The sequence below is a fragment of the Crocuta crocuta genome, unplaced genomic scaffold (assembly GCF_008692635.1).
Source record: "Crocuta crocuta isolate KB4526 unplaced genomic scaffold, BGI_CrCroc_1.0 scaffold58, whole genome shotgun sequence".
NCBI classification, from domain to species: domain Eukaryota; kingdom Metazoa; phylum Chordata; class Mammalia; order Carnivora; family Hyaenidae; genus Crocuta; species Crocuta crocuta.
In genome coordinates, this window is record NW_027532417.1 from 2,064,068 (window position 1) to 2,087,173 (window position 23,106).

Genomic DNA, 23,106 nt, shown 5'->3' on the forward strand with positions numbered 1-23,106 from the left:
CACCCTCCTACACTGTTGGTGGGAATGTAAACTGGTGCAGCCCCTCTGTAAAACAGTGTGGAGGTTCTTCAAAAAATTAACAATAGAGGGCGCCTGGGTGGCTCAATTGGTTAAGCCACCGACTGGCTCAGGTCATGATCTCATGGTTCAGGGGTTCAAGCCTCGCATCTGGCTCTGTGCTGACAGCTAGCTCAGAGCCTGAAGCCTGCTTCAGATTCTGTGTCTCCCTCTCTCTGACCCTCCCCGGCTCTCTCTCTCTCTCTGTCTTAGAAATAAATAAAAACATTTAGAAAAATTAACAATAGAACTCCCCTATGACCCAGCAATAGCACTGCTAGGAATTTACCCAACAGATACAGGAGTGGTGATGGGTAGAAAAGGGAAACCTTTTCTTGTGTACTATTAGTACGAATGCAAATTGGTACAGTCCCAATGGAAAACAGTGTAGAGATTCCTCAAAAAAATTAAAAATAGAGCTACCATATCATCCACAGTCTCACTTCTGGGTACATATTCAAAGGCAATGAAACAGGGTCTTGAAGAGATATCTGTACTCCCACATTCATCACAACATTATTCACAATAGCCAATATATAGAAACAACCTCAGTAACCACTGATGGAAGAGTGGATGAAGATGTGAGATAATTATATATAAATTTCACATACATACATCAATGGAACATTATTCAGCCATCATAAAGAAGAGAATCCTGCCATTTTGGACAACATACTTGGAATTTGAAGGCATTATGCTAAGTGTAATAAGTCACTAAAAGACAAATTATGTATGTTATCACTTATGTGTGCAATTTTAAAAAGCTGACCTTGGGAAACCAAGTAGAGTGGTGGTTACCAGAGGGTGTTGTAAATGGAGAGATGTTGGTCAGAGTACAAACTTGCAGTTAGTATCACAATGCAATGATTATAGTCAACAATACTATATTATATACTTCCAAGTAGCTAAGAAACTAGTCTTAAGTGTTCTCATCACAAAAAAGAAATGGTAATTATGTGATGGGATGAAGGTGTTAGCTAACACTACAGGGGTAATCAATTTGCAATACTTGTGTACCAAATTAACACATTGCTCATCTTAAACTTATACAATGTTTATGTCAATTACATCTCAATAAAGCTGGGGACAGGTGAAATAAAGAGGTGGTGGGGATTGTGTTTCAGGCAGAGGAAACAAGAAATGCAAAGTCCTGAGAACAGGTGAGGCCAGGGTTGTCCTGGGAGCTGACAGATGATCAGTGTGAACTCAACATGGAGGAGAAAGGGAGACGGTAGTGCATGAGGAAATTGGTAAAACAGAATGACTGAATAGTCCGCAATTTGAACTTGTCTATCAGGGAAGTCCAGTTACCATATTTTATATATTAAAGGACTTGAGAGTTCAAGGCTCATTCTGATATGCATTATTTTATTTGGATCATTACAACAAATCTATAAAGTTGATATGAGAGGTGTTGCTAACACATTATTTTAAAAATTGGTAACTCTTGACTATAATTTCAGTTCATTTTCTACTGAAAGTTCTTGAAAAGAGGAGTAATATATCAAAACAGTATTTTCGTTATATTTATTTGGCACCAGGATGGAGAATATATTGGGATGAAGGGGTGAGTGCAAAAGGATAAGAGTTAGGAAAATGAGGACTGAGCTAGGACATGGCAAGACAGAAGAGACTGAAACCAGTACCAGTTCTGCCTCATCAGCATCACCCGCCTCCCATGCATGTCTGTTTTCCTGGGTCACCAGGATATTGTGATGATAAATGCCACAGCATGGAGACAGTTTACAACTCCACCAAGGTGCCTCATGGACTGGAATGTATGTGAATTGATTTCTCCTTAATGGTTTCTAATATGGAGGGAGAACGGAAAGCTCACAAATCTTTCAGCATCGTCTTATATTTATCTCTCCTACAGTCGTCAAAGCACTCTTGTTCCACTTTTCTATTATATCAACTTGATAAGAATATATTTTCTCTGAGCTTTTGGAGATCAAAGATCTTATTTTTCAGTTTTCTGCTGTGAATGTGGTGAGCTGACATCTGTCTTTTCTGTAATGGACATAAAGCGTTGCTCTTTTATTGGTTTTAATTCCCTAGGGCCACATAGAAAGATAGCTGGCCCTGAATGCTCCTGGATGTAGACTGTCTGTTACTAACAATACATGTGACAAGATATTGAATTGTGTTGTTTCTAGCTCTTGTCAATGGCATACAAGTGGGCAAAGACAGAGTAAGGGATAGGAAAAGAAATAAAAAAGTGACATCTGAAGGCAAGACAAAGCCAAGAGAGAAACAAGTTGAAAAAAGAATTAGGAAAAATAAAGAGAAAAAAGTAGAACTCCTGTTGAAATTCAGAATTAAGGTAAAGGCTGAGAAGGAAAAAGGCAAAAGAGAAGAAACCGGAGAAACAGGATCAAGAAAAAAGGCAGACAGAAGATTAATATGGTATAAGCAAAAAAAAAAAAAAAAATTAGAGAGGCCATGTATAAGGACACTTACTGAAATCTGTTGGGGCTTGGCGAAAATCTAACAGCAGGCACATGGATCCAATTATAAAAATAGCAATGTATGTGTATGCAAAAGAAATGTGGATGATGGTTATTAAATTACCTGAAATTTAATTTCTGTACTTTTACTTTTATAGTTTAAGTCATTTGAACAAATACTAAAGGTTGTATACTACACCAAAGTTCAAGGACATGTGTTCTTTGTATCCATTGGTTCCCCTTCTTAAAACACGATAGCTAATTCCTTTCTGATATAACTATGATGTGTCAACTACCAAAAAGCCAGTCAACAGACCCTGTTTCTCTTTCTCCCTGTCTATCCCATTAATTCTCTTGGAGAATTTACCTAAACTTTACGTCTATGCAGCATGGTCCCAGAAGTGTTGCTAATTAATGCTGAGTAACAGGAAACATGCTAGCATCATCTTTCATACTTTGATGTAATAACTGCATGCATTCAGTAGCAGTTTCTTACTAAAAGCTGGGATATTTTGTATACGTTCACCCTTACTTCATCTTATACTTACTGGATAAATGTGCCAAAGTGGGTGGAGGATCAGCCTGTCTTAAATTTTAATGGACTCTAGGGTTGCAGTATCTGCAATAACCACAGCTGAGATATTGCCTAAGACTTAAGAGGGTCAAATGAAATATGCTGGGTACAAAAAGACCTTGAATTTACTTTAATTAATGCAAGTATTTGGAAGCGTAATTGGAGCTCCTAAGACTCTCTTCTCAAGGAATTATCAAATAACTAAACCATCCCTGACTCTTGATGAGCACTTCTGTTGAGCTCAATGGTAGCTTTTCAGAATTTTAATCCATCAAATTTGATCTTAAATTTAGACAAGCAAATTAATAAGATTGTTTCATCTTGGTTTATGTTCACCAAGAGTTTTCCCAGGGGAATAAAGTCTTAATTTTAAGTAGCTGAACCACAGTGCTTAATCATTCTTCTCTGCCTCATCTTGCTGCAAAACAGAGGGGAAGATACTCAAAGTACAGTCACTTCTCAATCTGGGCTTTCTCCTTGAGGTAAACATTGCCTCGTGGGTCACATTCTGGGAATTTATGTTCTATCTAAAGTTAATACCAGGCAAGTCTCTTAGCACCCCTTTACTTCAGCTTTGAGTACCAAGTTACCATTTCTATCAACAACACAGAGAAGAGATGCAGAAGATGAATTATTCAACATCTGTAAATGTGTAGAACACCCCACAGAAAAAGGTGAATTAGGAGTGTGTGTCCATGAATGCATGTTTAGTAAAGCACATGGAGAAGCAGAAAACTGAAATTTTTATTAAATCTGTATGCAAAAGTTTAAATTAAAAAAGATTTAGGGCTGAGCATCTGACTGGCTCAGGTCATGATCTCATGGTTCATGAGTTCAAGCCCCACGTTGCACTCTGTGCCGACAGTACAGAGCCTGGAGCCTGCTATAGATTGTGTGTCTTTCTCTCTCTCCACCCAAGCTCTGTCTCTCTCTGTCTCTCAAAACTGAATGTTAAAAATTTTATTTTTAAGATTTAGGACTGGAAGGAGGTTGTACCAGTCTAAAAAAAATCTTCATTTCTTTTTAACGTTTAAGGTCTGAAATCTGCCAGTAACATTTAATATTGTTTCTCATTTTACAAGGCAGATTATCACAATACAATATGTTGTGATTATATATTGATTGTGATATATACATATATATTGTGATATATATGATTATGACAATATATTGAAATATATTTTCAGTATATTGTCAAACATAAATTTCCCCGGAAACCACAATTATTAAATACTCTATCCATGAAATCCTCTTACCTGGTCTTCCAAAAAAACTTTCTCTCATGCATACCTCTTTCATCTCTGTGCACCTTTTCAGTCTTCTTCATGGACTGTTCTTTCTCTCCCTGCATCTTAATGTTGCAGGTGATCCACCTCACCTTCCAACTCCAATCTAAGGTGTCTCATCTGTATCTATATGGTTTCCAAATCTTCAGCCATAAACAGCCCTAACTTTTCTCTTGAATTTCAGCCCCTTGTTTTTGAATTTAAATGTTCAAGATTGAATTCACTATATATTGTTCTCAGAAATCCAAAATTTTTCTTTTTTTTCATTGTCTATTTCTATCACTATTTCTATCACTTAGCCCAAAAATTGTTCTATTCTTGACTCCTCTCTAATCCTCCACATCGAGTTGACTGACAAGTCCTACTGATTCTCCATCCTACAATGTCCTGCTTCTTTTTCTTCTATCTCACTGCCACTGTCTAGTTAAGGCCTCATCATCTCCTATCAGGACTGATACTACAGCCTCCAAATAGCGTCTTACTCTCTGACCCATCATGCACAGTTTGTAAAATACAGAACCTGACATATAAATCCATTGGTCAAAACCTTTTAAGATTCTCAACTGCTTACAAATAAAATCCAACTTCTTAGTCTGGCCTTTACTAAGCTGCTCAAAATTACTTTCTATCTTCTATCCACTCTCACAAATAACCTATGCTCTCCCAAATCTTAGTGGCTTTGTATTTGGTTGAACCATATGAAATTGCTGATATTTAACTGGTTTTGACCTTAAAAATGGTAATTTCTTATGGCTCAACTAATAATGTTTTTTCTCTGCCTGGATGCCCTTTCACCCTTACTTGTCAAAACATCAAGAACCAGCTCAAACGTAACCTCCTCTGGGAAGCAATTATTGGTCATACTAGGTTAAAGAGCAGATACATCCTCTGTGCTCCCTTAACACTTTGGCATACCTCTGCCACAGCACTGTTTTAATTATTTGTACATACATGTCTCTGCCACTAGAATGTGGGGAACTTAAGGGTAGAACTGGGACTTAATTATATCTATATCAGCACTTCTAGAACAATGTTTAATTGAGGGTTAATAAATATTTGTTGAATGAATGAATGAATTTATTATTTTTAAAAAGCTAGAATTTTTGTTGTTGTTGTTGTTAAAATGAGAGGAGGGGTACCTGAGTGGCTCAGGCAGTTAAGAGTCTGAGTTTGACTCAGCTCATGATTTCATAGCTCATGGGTTCAAGCCCCGGGTCTACTTTAGATTCTGTGTCTCCCTCTCTCTCAGCCCCTCCCCAACCGCACTCTGACTCTCTCTCTCTCTCTCTCTCTCTCTGTCTCTCAAAAAGAAACATTTTTCTATATGAGAGGAGAGAGAGCATTGTGATTTAATATATTGTAGAATGCTTCTGTCTTCTTTTTGTATTATATCCCCATATTTGCTTTTTACTGCTAATGCATTTGTTCTTACCAGATGGATTTAATGTTGTTCTGAAAGAAATGACAATATAAAACCAGACCCCATGGTCGCAATTAACCTTGTTATATGTATGCAACCCACATGAAAGCAGACGTGTAAGGTTCAAACAGCAAAACTTCAGGAAGCAGCAAGCAGACGTAGGCAGCAGCTATAAGGAGACTGTTTCTAGTAACATTCAGACAAAAGTTGTTATCTACTCACCAAAAGCTATGGAGATCCATGCAAGCCCTACTGAAAATGCATGGAGGACATTCATAGACATTGCAAAATGTACAGAAGGCATTTATTAACAGACATTTTTACAGAGTCTATTTATGTTGAATGAAGGCACACTTCCAGCATTTTACAAATCTATGGAATTACTAATTAAGAAAAGAAAATCCCAGTAGCAATAGTAATAGAAAAAAAATTAAGTCTACACTTTATAAAAACTGGACTGCACAGGTGACTAGATTATTAGATCTTCTCAGACTATACAATATTCTATATTCAAGAAGTATGATTTTAGGGACACCTGGGTGGCTCAGTTGGTTAAACGTTCAGCTTCAGATCAGGTCATGATCTTGCAGTTCGTGAGTTCGAACTCTGCGTCGGGCTCTGTGCTGACAGCTAGGAGCCTGGAACCTGCTTTGGATTCTGTCTCTCCCTCACTCTCTCTCCCTCCCCTGCTCATGCTTAGTCTCAAAAAAAATAATAAATTTTTAAAAAATAAATTAATTAAAAGAAGTATGATTTTAGATTCAAAACCTATGAATTCTCCAGTTTTTCAATCATCTCTAATAACAAGAAGGTAGGTGGTCACTTAGCTTGGACTTACCTAGGGATAGACAGGATGTACAGAACAAAAGCAGGTCAGTGCAAGACTCAGGAAAAGCCAAGACCGCAACAGGACTGAGACTAAGGAAGAACTTAACTGAGACGAGGACAGAGACCCTTCCCCCACCAGTTTCCCCACATATTAATTAAGCAGGATTGGGAATGAATCCTAAAATAATAGTGTTCTGATGCCTACGTATAGATTGTTGCTGAAATTGATAAGATTAGTTGAACAATTATACACCACAAATTCCTTAGTTGGGTTCAGACACTAATCCTCAATATATATTTCTATAATATTTGTGTGTTTTTAATTTTATTTATTTATTTTGAGAGTGGAGGGGGAGAGGAGCAGAGAGAGAATCCCAAGCAGGTTCCACACTCAACACAGAGCCCAACATGGGTCTCAAACTCATGACCATGAGATCATGACCTGAGCCAAAACTAAGAGTTGGATACTCAAATGACTGAGCCACCCAGGCACCCCAATGTTTCTATAATATTATCATAAAGTTCCTTTCACACACAATTGAGGATAAATTCTTAAACCATGGGGGTGCATACATCATTTAAAAATACTATTGGGTATTTATATATATATATATATAATATATATATTTTAATACTGGTTGGGTATACTTACTCTGATAATATTAATGTATATTGTATTCAATAATAACAGGGTTGACAATCAAATTGAAATAAAATAATGCCCACTATCCTAGTGGGCAAACTGAAAATCCCACGTGTCTTAGCTCAGGCTGTTATAACAAATTATCATCGATGGGGTGGCTTAAAGAACAAACATTTCTTTCTCACAGTTCTGGAAGTTGAGGAGTCTGGGTTCACAGTGCCAGGATGGTCAGGTTCCGGTGAGAGATCTTTTTTGACTTACAGATAGCTGCCAACTTGCCATATCCCCATCCCCCTTTATTATGGAGAGAGAGAGTTAGCTTTCTGATCTCTTCTTGTAAGAGCACTAATTCCAACACGATAACCACCTCTGAGGCTAATTACTTCCAAAGTCCCTACCTCCAAATATCACTAGGGAAGTAGGGCTTCAAAATATGCATTTTAGGGAGACAAAAACTTTCAGTCCATAACATCAGATAAGTAATATCTCCCATAGTGTGGTGCCAGTGTAGAATCTATTCCAGATTGCATTATATCATCTATTTTTTTTTCCTCTATAGTAAAACCTCTTACTGAAAGAGAGGTGAAGGAGATTATTTAAATTTGCCATATAGAACAAAAGTAAGAGGCATGTTTAAACATTTGACTTTTGTGAGTATACATTTAATTTTTAGCAAGATGATCTGGTCTGTGTTATCCAAAAGCACAGATAAAGTGGAGTTTTATGATGTGTACATATGGGTTTCATATACTGACTTGAGGCTTCATGTCCTTGAACCTCAGTACACATAAAATCCTGAAAGAGACAAAAGAATGCCAGATAAAAATGCCAGGTTAACCTACGTTGTCTTCTGGCTTTCGATGCAGAAGCCTCATCCTTGGCTAGCTCTTTAATATTCTACTCTAAGCTTCATTTTTTGGTCCAGAGATTTTGGCCAGCATCAGTCTTTGTGGATCCCCTGTTACATGGTCTCCTTGGAATTCTTGGCAGCTGTCTTATAGGGAGAGGTGAGCACCAGAATTAAGTGAAGGGCAAAGCCTGCTTCCTATTCTTTAGAGCCAATATTTAAAGTTAATCTAGCATTCTTCATTCCAAATATCCAGTCCAAATCTCACGTCCAACACATATCTCCCTATACCATATTTTCAAGGCCTTCCTGGATCTGCAAATCTTCAGAGATGTGTGCTTAGTTAACAAAAGCACATCGAGACTATCAAATAAGAGGGCCCCCACAAAAGTCTGGCCAAGCTGACATTTAGATGCTAGGCTGGTAAACAGTGCATTATGTTGGTTTTTATTTAGCTCCATATGATTCTGTAGAGATTTGTGTGCTTTGGAATATAGTAATATTTGTACAAAAGAGAAATAAAATCTTTCCTTCTCCTTTCTACCCTGAGGCCCCAGGCAAATATATCCTCCCTGAATGCTAGACACAAATGGCATCTGTATGCCTCTCTGAATATATGAGCAGCAGACAAGAAGTAGCATTTGTTCCACATGCCGTATCAACTCAGATGATAGAAAAATTTATAAACATAATTACTCGTTCATTGATTTCTTGAAACTTGTTATAAAGCTTTTTTAAAATTTGATTTTCTTGCAGTATGGACCTCAATATTACCTTTCAATCTACTCTTTTTCAGAGGTAATACTAAAAGATGAAGAAAACTCTTAGCTCTGTTAAAATATTTTTATTATCGATTTATTTAAGTCATTACCAATTCTTCTAAAAGCAGTAGAGGGAAGGGATCTTAGGTCCCGGACTCAAGATCTGACCTTTAGTTTCCAGAACTTTATTCTGAAGACCCCCAAAAGAGGTAACCTACCAGTGCATTCTTGCGTCCCTGTTATCATCCTTCTTCAAGGAGAGACAAAGTTGTATCTCTTTAATAACAGGTTTAGTTTGGACTGTCTTGGATCATTCATGTCCTAGCTCTCTTACATTAATATGGATCAAAGAGAACAGAAGATAAAATGATTACATGTCATGAGAAGCCCAGCAGAAGGCTTCTAAAATATAGTAGGTAATATAATAATACATCCCAGACAAGGAAAGAAGATAGACTTCAATAAAGGAAACAGATGATGAAACAAATGACTGAAATTTAGACTACACAATGAGGTTTTCTCATTTAGTTGTCCTAGTACATTTGTTAAATGCTTGGCTTTTGCACTTGAGTTGGAAAACCTATTATCCATCACTTTTCAAATCTCCTCTCCTGCATCATTTTTGCTCTGATTCTTTTAAAAGATTTTAGAAACTTTTGGCATAAAGAAAAGATGACTACTTATAAACAGAAAAACAAAGTTAACCATTTGTAATTCAAATATGCTGGAAAGTCAAGAATGTATGGCATGTAAGTCTCAAGTGAAATAGAGTTTACATAGAAGCTTATACTTAAATTTAGTTACCTATCAGCAGCCTCCAAAAGAAATAGAGCTTTGAAAAAATAATGGAAAATGCTATCAAGCTATATCTGACTAGCAACAGAAAAAAACATAAAAGCAATCAAAGAAATTCATAGAAAGAGAAACGAACAAGGAAACACAAGGGAATTCTTCACACAAAACCTATAAATGAAAGATATTTTAAAAGCATGATTTTATCATTCATTTGCCCTGTAGCAAATATCAAAATTATTTGATAAGTCTTTAGAGATTGAATACTACATGACATTAATTTGTATGGAAAGAAATACCTACGCTTTGTGCTCTGAGCAGGCTTAACATAACCAAAGAAAAAGCCAAAACAAAAGGTACATAGTTCTTCTTGTAAGTTGAGGAAGGTTAAATCCATTCTCTATGCCTAAGGATATAAATTCATCTTTAAGTTATAGTGTAAAAGGCTGAATATTAATAGTTGTCACCTTTCCCTAATGGGAGCAATATTTTGAATGACAAAGAGATATTAATTAAATAATACAGATCACTTAATTATATGTGTGTCTTCCTATTTAATATTAATGAGGTATATGACCTAAATAATAGTTTTGGTTAGATGACCTTATTCTTAAGGGTCTCTTTCTGTCCAATTACCAACCAGGCTTTTCAAATGCTCTCAGAGATTTAATTCACAAATCCCTTAAGAGCCTTCTGGTAAAAGGATGGGGCAGCACAAATAAGCTAGTGATACATGACCTTGTTTCAGAAAATCAGGCTGAGATTCTAACTGAGCATTCTTATTTATCATTGTAGTATTGCCACAGTAAGGCAAAAAGCAAAGAAACATGAATTTTTATCATAAATATATAATAGAAAATTAAAATTAGAATTTCATATCATTTTATAATATAGTATTTATTTCTCAGAAACTTCTATCCATATATTATTATAGATATCTCAACTTTAATAAAGAAAAGTTACTGGGTGTTATATGGAAACCAACTTGACAATAAACTATTTGTAAAGAAAAAAAAAGTCATATGCTCTTATTTATTGGCATTTTGTTTCTAGTGAATACATGCTCCATTCTCAACAAGTTTACTTTTGTCTATTTCATCATTTTATTTAATTTTTAAAAAAATTTTAACGTTTATTTTTGAGAGAGAGAGAGAGAAGAGTGTGAGTGGCGGAGGGACAGAGAGAGGGAGACACAGAATCCAAGCAAGCTCCAGGCTCTGAGCTGTCAGCACAGAGCCCAATGTGGGGCTTGAAGTCACGGATGGCAAGATCATGACCTAAGCCAAAGTAGGATGCTTAACCAACTGAGCCATCCAGGCGCCCTCCATTTCATCATTTTAATAACTAACAAATCCTTTCTTGCTACAAATACTAATTTGATAATTGGATTATTTGAAGTGAAAAAAACAGAGAGAAACAATACTATATACTCATATTATAGCTCCAAATATATGACAAGTTCCTATCTTCCCAGTGAGAAAATTAAAAATGCAGGGAAGAGATCAATCAAAATATAATGAAGTAGATAAAATAATTAAAGATCCACTTATATATTTGATTTAAAAGTTTTACACATGCATTTGTAAAACTGTGCATTAAGCAAATAAAATTATATATTAATTTGATATTAATAAGTTTTTCTTTTAAAATTTCAGCAAAAAAATCATTTGATTCATCTTTAACATCCATGTCTTTGTCATTACTGGATTTCTTATTCACACAGTCTAGTCATTTAGACCTCTAAATTGTCTGAGATACAAAGTTTTTTAATCTATTGGTGATGCTTCAACAGGAAATTTAATTCCAAATTTCCCATTGGCAGTCTCCACATTGTAACTACTTACTGTATTACTTTAACATTGAACTTTAATAGAGCATTTTTACAATAACATCCTATATTTCGTATGGCCCAAAGTAACAAATTTATATTCTTGCCCACTCTCTTGTTAAAATCTCATTTCATCAGGCGATCTCTGTAGCCACCCCAAAGTACCTCTCTGTCACTTGCTAGTGTGTCTTCTCCAAATATTAATTCATTCTTCTAAATAAAGTAATTGAGAAATCACTCAGTCATTGGGAGATATTCTTAAGACTCCAGAAGTATTCAACAACCAGAAAAAATTAGAAATTTGGGGTATTTTTGAGGAAAATATGGTTTTAGAACCATCTTCTTAGTCTGATGAAAGACTGACTTTTGATTTTGGATAACCCAGCTATTCCTTCAATATACCAGCTTTGCCACTAATGAGTTCCATGCCATTGGATAGTGACTTAATCTCCTCCAAATCTCAGCTCCTAATCTGTAAAGGGCAGTTAGAAATAAAATCCTTGTAGAGAAGTCCCGAGATTAAACTGTTCTGGGGATCAGATGTCTGATGCATACCTGTTGCAAAGAAGGAATCAGTTTATATTTGAGTTCTGACAGATTCCAACACAATTATTTTGCATGTAGTATATGCCAGGCAATGTACTTGGTATTGAAGATTTAAGAGTGAACAGGCAGACGCATGGCTCATTCTTGTAGTAGTCATAATTTTAGAAAAGAGATGTAGTCAAATAATCCTACAAATAACTATGTGTGGCAGTCCTTCAAGTGACAGGCTGGGGTCTTGACCCCATCCACCCAGAGGGTATCCTCAGCATTTTAATCATATCCATCAAAATGGATCCAGCTCTCCAAAAGAGTTGAGGAATAGAAGTTTGCTGAAGTCATCATGGTGGGGAAGGAGGGGGAAAAGATAGGAGGACACACGCTATATGACAAATGTCAGAAACATGAAAATATTCCCCAGTTGGCATATTTGTTCTCCAAAAGTTCTTCCCCTCTGCCACCCTGTTTATTTCCTCTTCCTCCATCTATTGCACAGATACAGTTTCCCTCCCACTCTTAGCTTGAGTTTCCACTCTCCAAAAAAGAAAAATTTTAAAAATGACGCCGTGAAATGAAAAGTAACAGATTTACTGAAAAATAGTCTCAGAGAAATACAGAACAACTGTAGACTCTCATAACCTGGATTCAAACCCCACCTTTGCCATCAAGTCATCAAGCAATCTTGGTTAAGCCTTTGCATTTCTCTAGGCTTTTGTTTCCCACCCCAAAACAAAATGCTAAACCAAATAAACCCTCAAGTTCTTTTTAAAGTAAATGGATAATTATGATTCTGTGTCAACAAAAATATCAAATGATACTAAATCTTTTAAATTCTATAGCTGAGTTCAATGGATAATTAAATATGTTTGGCTAATTCTTCCTGCTCCTTTAGATTTGGCTTCATAATTTAGTTGCTTAACATATTAACATCTATGTTTGTCTGTAAGATTTAGTCTTTCTACAAAATCAGCTAAGTTTACTTGGGGTGAAAAAAAAAGGCTATTCATTCAGCACTCTAGTATTTTAAAGCAACCAGCCAACAACTGCATTGTCTATTTTTCATGTCAGGCTAAGAAGAGTGAAATTTACTGATGTTTTCCTAACCCAAGCTTTCCTACTGTGCAAAATGAATAGTTAAGCAGAATATTAGCAGAACAGTTTCGTTTCTAACTCTAGTAGTAAAGACTTCCCACCACTGTGACACAGAAGGATGCACACGTAAAGACAATACATTTATTTCGTGGATATGAACATCTTTTGACTAGAAAAAGAAATAACAATCATCTGCAGTACTTTAAATAGAAAACATCTGTTTTTCTTAACATACTCAAATACTTTGAATTTCCTGATTAGTTGTTATATGAGAACTGTATTTCTGAAAGACATAATGAGGCAGTTTAAAGATGAGTCTTAAATGATATTCAAAGCAAAGTGAAGAAAAATGCTCATGCTCTGAGTAAGGATAGTTACAGCAGACCTATAAGCTCCATAGTATGAACAAATACAAAATAATTCTTTCAACCATTTACACCAAAAGTTCCATTAAATATTGCAAGCAAAGGAGGATGATATAAATGAGTGGAGCATAGTGCTATATGAATGAAAATACAGTTCTGTAGTCTTACAGCATGGTAACAAAATCCAAGATGCTATTAAAGCAGTTTTTGGTTGACTAAGCCAAACATGAAGATTTTCTAAGTAATGACATGAAGCATCTTTGTGAGCATTACACAAATATGTGCATACATCAAAGAGTAGGTTCAAAAAGTGTATATTATGCAAACACATCTATGGGTAATTACTCCAGGCTGGAGGGCGTATATTTATTTTGGCTACATCAGCCTTTCCTCAGCAATTTATAACACAAAATGGAAAGGATCATTTCTTTTTCTCATAAAAGTTTATAAAAGATGCAATGTATAAATATTTGCATGTGACTTCTTTGTTTTATTTTTCACCCATAATTCTTTTTTCTGCTTCATGGGAAGAAAAAGGTAGTTCTCATTAAGAGATAAACATTTCAAGTCAAATATCAAAGATAACAACAAAGAAACCAAAATATGGAATCTATGAACAGTAAAGGTTAAGGGCCTTCTGCCTTTTTATAAAATCAGCCAAACATGTATTGAGCACCTATTATATACCAGACTCTATACTAGAGAATAAGAATCCAGAAAGAAAGAAAAGGTTCAAGGGACTCACAACCTATTCATGGATAAAAACAGATAAAGAAGCAAGAAAAAAATCTTCAATATGATCAGGGTCATAAATGGAGTATGTAAAATGTATAAAATATTTAGAGAACACAACAAAAGAGCATTGATTCTCTCATAGAGTAACTAGGACTAAGAGTTAGATAAGAAACATGTGAATTTGACCTTTATATATAAGTGGAAGACCAAGAAGAGTATTGAGAACATTATTTCTTCAAATTATATGGATAATAATAAAATTTTAAGAATCTAATGCATTTTCCTTTAAGACTTTTCTTCAAACCCTTATGACTTCACTATATGGCCTGAAGAATGATTTCCCAGACGTAGCGTTAAGTTAAAAACAGTAATAGAAAGCTATTATAGCACGCTATTATTTTTACAAAGAGGGAATATACAGGATATATATGCATGTATATATGTATATGCATGCAAATATATACTTTTAAACACATATATTTATTTGAAACACAACACAAGTCACTGATAATATTTGCTATCTCTGAGGCAGGATTCTGAGGTGCTAGGGACTTATGCCTTTTCTGTACCATTTGAATTGTTTACCCACATGTTCTACCTGATTAAGTAAATGAATAAATTCCTTAGAACACTTTCTATGGCTCTTGCAACTAGTAAATAACATAATCTTATTTTCCTCTGAATATTCCCAGAAGTATAAAACAATTCAGCATGTGTCACACCAATTTCTGATTTTTAAGTGAACTAGAACTTAGCTCTCAAACCACGATTGCTGCCAAAGAGTTTCTCACGTTTTAGCACACTTAGGCAATAAAAGTTAGAACTATTAAGAGAAAATATTGTGGGGGCGCCCGGGTGGCTTAGTCGGTTAAGCGTCCGGCTTTCACTCAGGTCATGATCTTGCGGTTCGTGGGTTCGAGCCCCGCGTCGGGCTCGGTGCTGACTGCCAGCTCAGAGCCTGGAGCCTCTTTCAGAGTCTGTGACTCCCTCTCTCTCTGACCCTCCCCTGCTCATGCTGTCTCTCTCTCTCTCTCTCTCCTAGAAATAAATAAAAAACATTAAAAAAAAATTTAAAAAAAAAGAGAAAATATTGTGTTCCTCATTAAGGATGCTAAGACTATACCTACCCAATATCAAAACAATTAGTCAATATGACCAATCCAATGAAAAAAACTGGCCCAGTTCAAAGAGGGTACAACTCAATATAAATAAATTTCAATAGGTGGACTGGGCTCCTAATGCAAACTGGACTCTTCATTTACCAGAGACGAAGCCCTGTGTTCAGAAGAGTGTTCCACATACTGAATGAAGACTTTTTGCCTTTACACATTTTTTTTAAACTTGAAATACTTTGTCATTTTCTTGCAAAATACTCATCCATCTTTCTAGGCTCAGTTTAAAAGCTCTCATGTACATTAAATCTGATCTTTATCACTTAACTGAGCTCTTTCTTCTATAACTGGAAATTCTATTGCTCTTACAATCACCATCATGGTTTAGCACTTAACAACTCTCTAAAGTTTATGTGTGTTAGTTTTAACTCCCCAATGGAATTGTAAATGATACAGATGGCATATTAGGTTAGGGAAGTAGACATGGTCTACTAATCCAAAATAGATCACAGAGTCAATAAACAGCACACTAAAACTATAATAACGTAGCTGAGGGAACCAAGAATATAAAATAAATTTATAAATTCAGCACAGATATTATGCACAAATATCAAAGCCAGAGTTCTAAGGAGGAAGGTATTAACAGCGGGATAGCAAAGCAAACTTCCAGAAAAGAAAAGATGGAGTTTCATTCCCTTTTTTATTGAATAAAATTAAATTAAATTATGGCTAATGCATATGGAGAAGATAGCTTATGTGGTTGTACCTTAGGTTTCCTAAATCTGAAAAAGCAAGTTGTGATATCAAATACACAAATGTAAAATAAGAGTAACTCCTCTGCTTTTTCTATACTTACGTGGGGGACACGGGGGATCTATAAAATGTTATGCACATTACAATGGAGAATTTTTAGGAGGGAAATATTAACAATAAGGCACATGAAGACCATCAACTTTGATTTTTTTCCTAGCATTTTTCAGCAAACAATATTTGTCTTAATTTTCAGCATTGAGGTGTTTTTTTATCACGTCTGACAAGAAAGCATCCTATGAGGAATAGATAACAAATTACAAAAGAACATAAGATAAATAATAATTCCCAGGGCCACAATGTTACTGACATGAAGGGATTAATTCTTGAAGATGCTTCACCAAATAAATAGGAGACTTCCAATTGAAAAAAACTCATAATGCTCTGAATTCAAACGTCTAGAGCATATAAAGTACTACCTATGTGTGTAAATCATGAAAAACAATAACATCTTGGATAAATTTTCAACAAGTAACTTAAATCAAAATGACATTATGACATGTGCCAGTAAGTTTCAGTCTAATTTTATCATGTCCTGACTCTGTCCATTGGGTTTATAAGGTTCACAATAAGAAGCTGGTTTTTTTGTTTTGTTTTGTTTTGTTTTGTTTTGTTTTGTTTCTCTGAGTGGCTACATATAGAATTGGGACAAGCTCATATCAAATGAAGGGTCATACCTGAGTGAAGGCTTCATTGCCAAAATAGAAAGGCATTTCAAGTAATGCTGCACTGACATTTGCATATACTATTTAAAAAATTTTTATGTTTTATTTTTTATATTTGAGACAGAGACAGAGAATGAGCAGGAGAGGGGCAGAGAGGGATGGAGACAGAATCTGAAGCAGGCTCCAGGCTCTGAGCTGTCAGCACAGAGCCCGACGCAGGGCCTGAGCTCAAAGCAGTGAGATCATTACCTGAACCAAAGTTGGATGTTTAACTGACTGAACCACCCAGGTGCTGCACATAGGCTCTTTCCATAACAATTCCTTATTTAACCAACCAAGGAAAATAATCATCTAAAAATCCAATGCACAGTTTAGAAAATATTTAAATTAAATACCAATACCCAAATAAAATTTGATAAATTTCCTTCACTCATTTTTCCTCACAGGTCTAACTAGAAAATAACCTTCACATCAAAAACTTGCACAGTCATTGCATTAAGAAAAGCAATTAAGGTCACGTGCTAATGAGTAGAGAAAATTCCACCAGGCCTTGACTTTCTGCCTCCTGATATGCTCTTGCACTCCTAGGTTTTCTGTAGTTCTATGAAGACTTAGTAACCTGGATACACACTGCTGCTGTCCGAATGACTCAGAACTTCTATAATGGCATACTGCTACTAGGACTGCCTCTACAGTCTTCATTTCCAGCCCAGTCACAGTGAGTACCACACCCCAGGGCCCAGGCCCTTGGAAGCAGCCTGTTGCTTTCACCCCTATTGGCTTCCCAACTGTGCCCACTCACTGGTCTCCTGCTCCAACTACATCCAAAGGACTTTCAATTTTTAAACAGAAAAATAATTTCTCTTCCCACTGTCCTGCCAAAAGAATTTCCACTTAAAGTATACAATGATGGATTGAGAGCAAATGCAAAATGAATTCATTCAGTTGCACAACAGCCTGACTACAACAATATTCTTCTGATACAGGTATATGGTAAAATGGCATATGGTATACAATATATAGGGTAGTAAAGATAAGCATTAGCTTTTCCAGAAAAAAAGAAGCTGTGAGTCTGTTAGAAACATTTTAATTATCACCATGTAAAGGTGAAGAGTCAAATGTCTGTGTTGAATGAAACATGAAGGATACCATTATAAAGTAATAACAGACCCAAGTGAAAACGGGCACAGTATGCAGTCTATCTCCCTCCCCGTCAAGCGCACATTCATTAAGCTGTGTTCTATGGCAACTCTTACTTCTAAGAGGTTCTGCTGCCCTAGCTTCACTACTTGGGGTGTCCTGAAAGCGGAGCATTACAGGATCAATCACATAGTCCTATGTAACTCTCTTAACAAATCCCCGAAAGGAAAAAAGAGTCCCAGATCTTTATCATGCCTTTTAAACTTCTCAGTAATCCCAAATGACCTGCTCAGCTTCATTCCCAAGGTGTGTTTTACCCTCGTCTCTGTTCCAGTCCCTCTGGAGCACCATGGAAGATACCATGCACTCCCATGCTGTGGGCCATATGGAGATGCACCAGCAAGGTTCTCCTTCAAGAAGGACTTGCTGCCTGGCTGTGGCACGTGTGGTCATAAGCAGCCTCTAGCCCACCAGGACCTTCAGAATCGACCTCAGCCGTTTCACACCATGTCTTACCCTCCCAAGACAGCTGACAAACCAGGAACTGAGCCAAGTGAGCTCATAAAGGTGTGACCATTTCAGAGATACTCCAGACTCCTGGGAGGGACAGTACTCACTCCATAGCTCCCTGCTGGGTGGAGTGAGGCTTTGGGGTAGCAGTCTGACATCTATCTCTGGGCAATCCCACTTCCTTCCCCTTCTTTTCACTGGTGTTGATCCCTAATAAGGAGCTTGCACCCCAGATCCCAGCTCAGCATCTGCTTCTGGAGAACTGAATCTACAACATGTGCCTCCATGAGTCTGATTCTCTTCTTCATTCTCTATCAAAATCATTCTCTTCTTCTAAGGTCCAGCTCAAATGATACCTTCAAGAAATATTTCTTCATCCTTCCAATAGGTAATAATTATTCATTTCACTCATTCTGCTCTGTTGCCCTGAATTACGCCTTTATCTCTGTGTAGCAAGTTGATAATTTTCTATATTAAAGTTAGTAGTTTAAATTTTAAGGTTTTTTTTTTGAGAGCATAGTCTGTCTTATTCACTTCCGTATGCCCACAGTGCCTAACAGATAAGAGTTATGAATGAAAGAGAAAACTAATGCATGATCTAGAATCAACCTAAACCTCTCCTTTTTTCCTCCTCGTTTATAGCAAAAATTATTCTGCCAATATTTCATCTCCTATGTTTCAGACATATGCCCAGCCTCTCTATTTTTTGCTATATGTTATATATTACGTCTGCTTTCAACATTAGTTAAGCATACCTGCTTGGTATGGAACCATGCTTATCCTGCCTTTAAGCCATCACAGAAAAGATGTCTCCTTTGACAGCATGATCATTTTTCCTTTTTTTTTTAAATGTTTATTTATTTTTGAGACAGAAAGAGAGAGACAGAGTGCAAACAAGGGAGGGGCAGAGAGAGAGGGAGACACAGAATCAGAAGCAGGCTCCAGGCTCTGAGCTGTCAACACAGAGCCCGACGCAGGGCTTGAACCCATGAACCATGAGATCATGACCCGAGCCGAAGTCGGATGCTTAACCGACTGAGCCACCCAGGTGCCCCAGCATGATCATTTTTTCAAAATATTGTTCAAGATCTTCCTTGTATGTGAAGTACCCCAAGGTACTGTCATCCAATTTCAGCTACCTCATGATCTTCCTGTTCACATAATTTAGGTATCTAATTATGTGTCTAAAAATCATTATGTTCCATCAGAACAGTGACCAAAACATCACCCTTAAATCTTTGTAAGACTAGAATAATAAACTACATGGGAAATGCAAAAAATATATATTCTGGATTAATAGTTTATAATGTTCACCTTCCCACTTTCCAAACTGATCATTTCATACTTTCTCCTCTCAATTCTCATACACATGGGCCTGTTACCACCTCTACTGCCACCATTAGCCCATCTCTGTCTAATGACCTTACCTCATAATTCACTGAGAAATTAGAAGCAAGCAGTAAGAATCTCCCTCTTCTAACCATCAAAAATACTGACATCTTATTCTCTGCTTATGTCTTACAGTATGGACTAGGAATCTCTGTTCCCACCTAAGGCCACTCTCTGATAATGTTCCAGATTCCATCTTCAGGACTTTGTTTCTCTAATTTCCCCTTTCTCTTGCATCGTCAGTGTCCTGGATCATTTCCAGCACCACACACTACCATGTTGTAGTATCTTCTACCTTTATAAAACTCTACTTTGTTCCCAGATTCCCCTCATCTTCCAATAAAACTTACAGAAAGAGTTGTCTCTAATGGCCACCACCAGGCTTTCACCTGACATTCTCTAACTCTCCCTAGTCAGACTTAATTGTCCATTACATCACTGAAATTGAGATAATGAAGTCACTAATGATTTTTTGTTGCCAAATCCAATTGTTACTTCTTAGTTTGTATCTTGCGTGACCTCCCAAAGCAATCAACACAGTTGGCTCCATCCATCCATCCATCCATCCATCCATCCATCAATCCATCCATCTCTTCTTATAATACTACATTTAGCTTCTAAAATGTTTCATTCTCCTTGCTTTTCTGCTAACCCTCTGGATGATTTTTCTGTCTCCTGTGCTGCTTCCCTCAAATGGTGTCAAGTCCAGAGTTTGTCCTTAGGTATCTTCTTTACCCTCCTAAGTGATCCCATCTTGACATTTGGCTTTAAATAAATATTATCTCTATGCCAATTAGCCTCCATATGTCAATATTCAGCCTTCACTTTATTCTTCACTGAGCTCCAGACTCCTATATAGCATCATCACAGGAATATCTATTATGCAGCTCAAACTTAACACAGTCAAAACAGAAGTCCTACAGCAGCAAACTTGCTTCTCTCCTAATCTTTCCATTCTTCATATAGAGGATCTTCATCCCCTCAGTTGTTTGGTTCAGTTACATATCTAGCAGTTATCCTGGACACCTCTGTTTCTATCAGCTCTCACCTCTATTATCAAAACATATATTGAACCTATTTACATCTATCCTTCTACACTATCACCACTGTGGTCCAAGTCACTGACTCCTCCACTTAGATGACTGCAAAAGCCTCCTATTGTTCTCCCTGCTGCCGCTTTTGGACTCTTAAAAGTCATTCTCTACACAGCAGTAAAACTGGGTCCTAAGAACATGTGTTAGATTAACTCACTCTCCTAAAACTCTCCAATGGCTTTCTGTCACACTTGTACACACAAGCTGTAATGTTCTTGCAGGAATCACCTACCAACCCACTCTCCAACCCTCTCCCCTTTCATCGTACTACACTCACACCAGCCTTAACTCTGCTCTTTGAACATACTAAGCTTATTTCTGCCTTAGACACTGTATGTTTTGCTATTTCTGTCTGCAGTGCTATGTTCTCAATCTTTGTAAAGCTAGTTCCTCCTTTCTATTCAAGTCTCATTTCAATTGTCAGCACTATAGAAGGGTCTATTGTGGCTACAAAATCTAAATTAAAGCCCACTCCCATCCTCAGCTAGGCATTATCACACCATCATGTTTTGTTTTCTTCCTCACAGTTTTCACTTTCTGAAACTGTCATGTTCATTTGTGAGATGTTATCTGCCTGTCTCTTTTCCCCTTCCAGAAACCAGAGGCCTTGTCTATCTTGCTCATCAATATATCTTTAATACCTAGAGGATATTGGGGAAATAATACATGAACAATAAATATTTGTTGAATGAAAATAAATGAATATTAATCTTTGAAATAGCAGCCACATAAGACACCCATGGCTCAAAGTCACACCCTCCGTTCTCTTCCACAGCTTGTACTTCACACATTGAACCATAAAGTCTTTTTGGTTGTCTGTTTCTTCTGTTATCTAATTCCTTGAGAACAAGGACATCCTATATTTATATTATCACCTACTAGCATAATTCTTATCATAGAATTAGATGTACTATAAATATTGGTTTAAGGAGTAAAGGAAAATAGGGATGGGGAAGAAGCAAAGTGACATAGACTCTACAGATTAAGATAAGGGTGAACCTCAGAAGAGGCTGAATAATGGCTATAGCACTATCACACTGGAGGCAAAACAGTTACCATATACAGGCATCACAAAAGCTTTACTTATAGATTTGAACTCTAGGACTTTAAAGTTACCTTTAATGCTCTTTCTGAGAAGCTATCCAAATTCTATAACATTTTCAGATGACAATGGTGTAATATGGAAGCTCAAATTCCTAAATGCAACTCTCAGCTAATAGGAACATGGTATCAGAGTTCTCTGAGCTATTTGCATTACCAGAGCTTATGAAATCTACTTCAGACCGATTTTCAATTCAATTAGTTTTTATAAAGAGTCCACAGAGGGCATGACACTGTATGCAGTACAGATCCAAGAATGCTATGTCAAGGTAGGGCAAAGATTTATATAGGTTCCAGTGTAAAAAATTCAGTTTATTCAGTTTATCTTATTCATTTTGTGTTAGAGCAAAGCCATTAAAATGCTATGGCCATGCTTGACATGTGATCCAAGTCTGAAAAAAAAAGGTTCAAATTGCAACACTTGGCACCCTGTGATAAGGGTCATATATTATCTTCTCAGGACATGGAGATGAAATTTGTTTATTTTATTTATTTTTTCATAGAAAAGCTCACCTGAAAGATGCTGATTAAAAGAATCTTAACATTCATAAGCACAACTCTGAAAGAAATAACCCCCATTTTGTATAAGCAGAATTCCATCCAAGGAATAGGTGCTCTAACCAGTGGTATATTGAGGCCAGGCAGGGGTGGGCGTAGGGTGACATGGGAGGTGGCAGTGCAGGGAAGAGCCAGCCCTCATCATTGATTACATTTATACTGAATGCAGATCTATGTCCTCCAAGAGAGTGACAAGCCAGGTGACAGAATAATACATAAGTACAAAAGTTAAAAAGCAACTGTATGTATCATTCATAGCATAAGCTGCAGAATTTTGGTGGAGGGAAGGGACTCTGAGACTAGGGTCTGAGAAGGTGGATCTTGAACAGAGTTGTTAAGCAATGAAGACTACCACTTTATGTAATAGCAGGGTGCTTCCCCCAAACTTCTGAGAGTTAAATATGAAATCAACACATAATTAAAGCAGAGATGTATAGAGTCACTTTCCCAGTCCCACAAGCCTAACTTTAAATTTATTGACTTCATTAACATATCTAAAGAGAATTGCA

The 23,106-nt window shown here is 36.6% G+C and overlaps 1 protein-coding gene across 4 annotated transcripts in view; it reads right to left on the bottom strand.

The window, feature by feature from the left end:
* The window catches only part of SLC44A5 (solute carrier family 44 member 5), a 405,392-nt gene that overhangs the window by 139,547 nt on the left and 242,739 nt on the right, over nt 1-23,106 (bottom strand). The window lies entirely within an intron of this gene.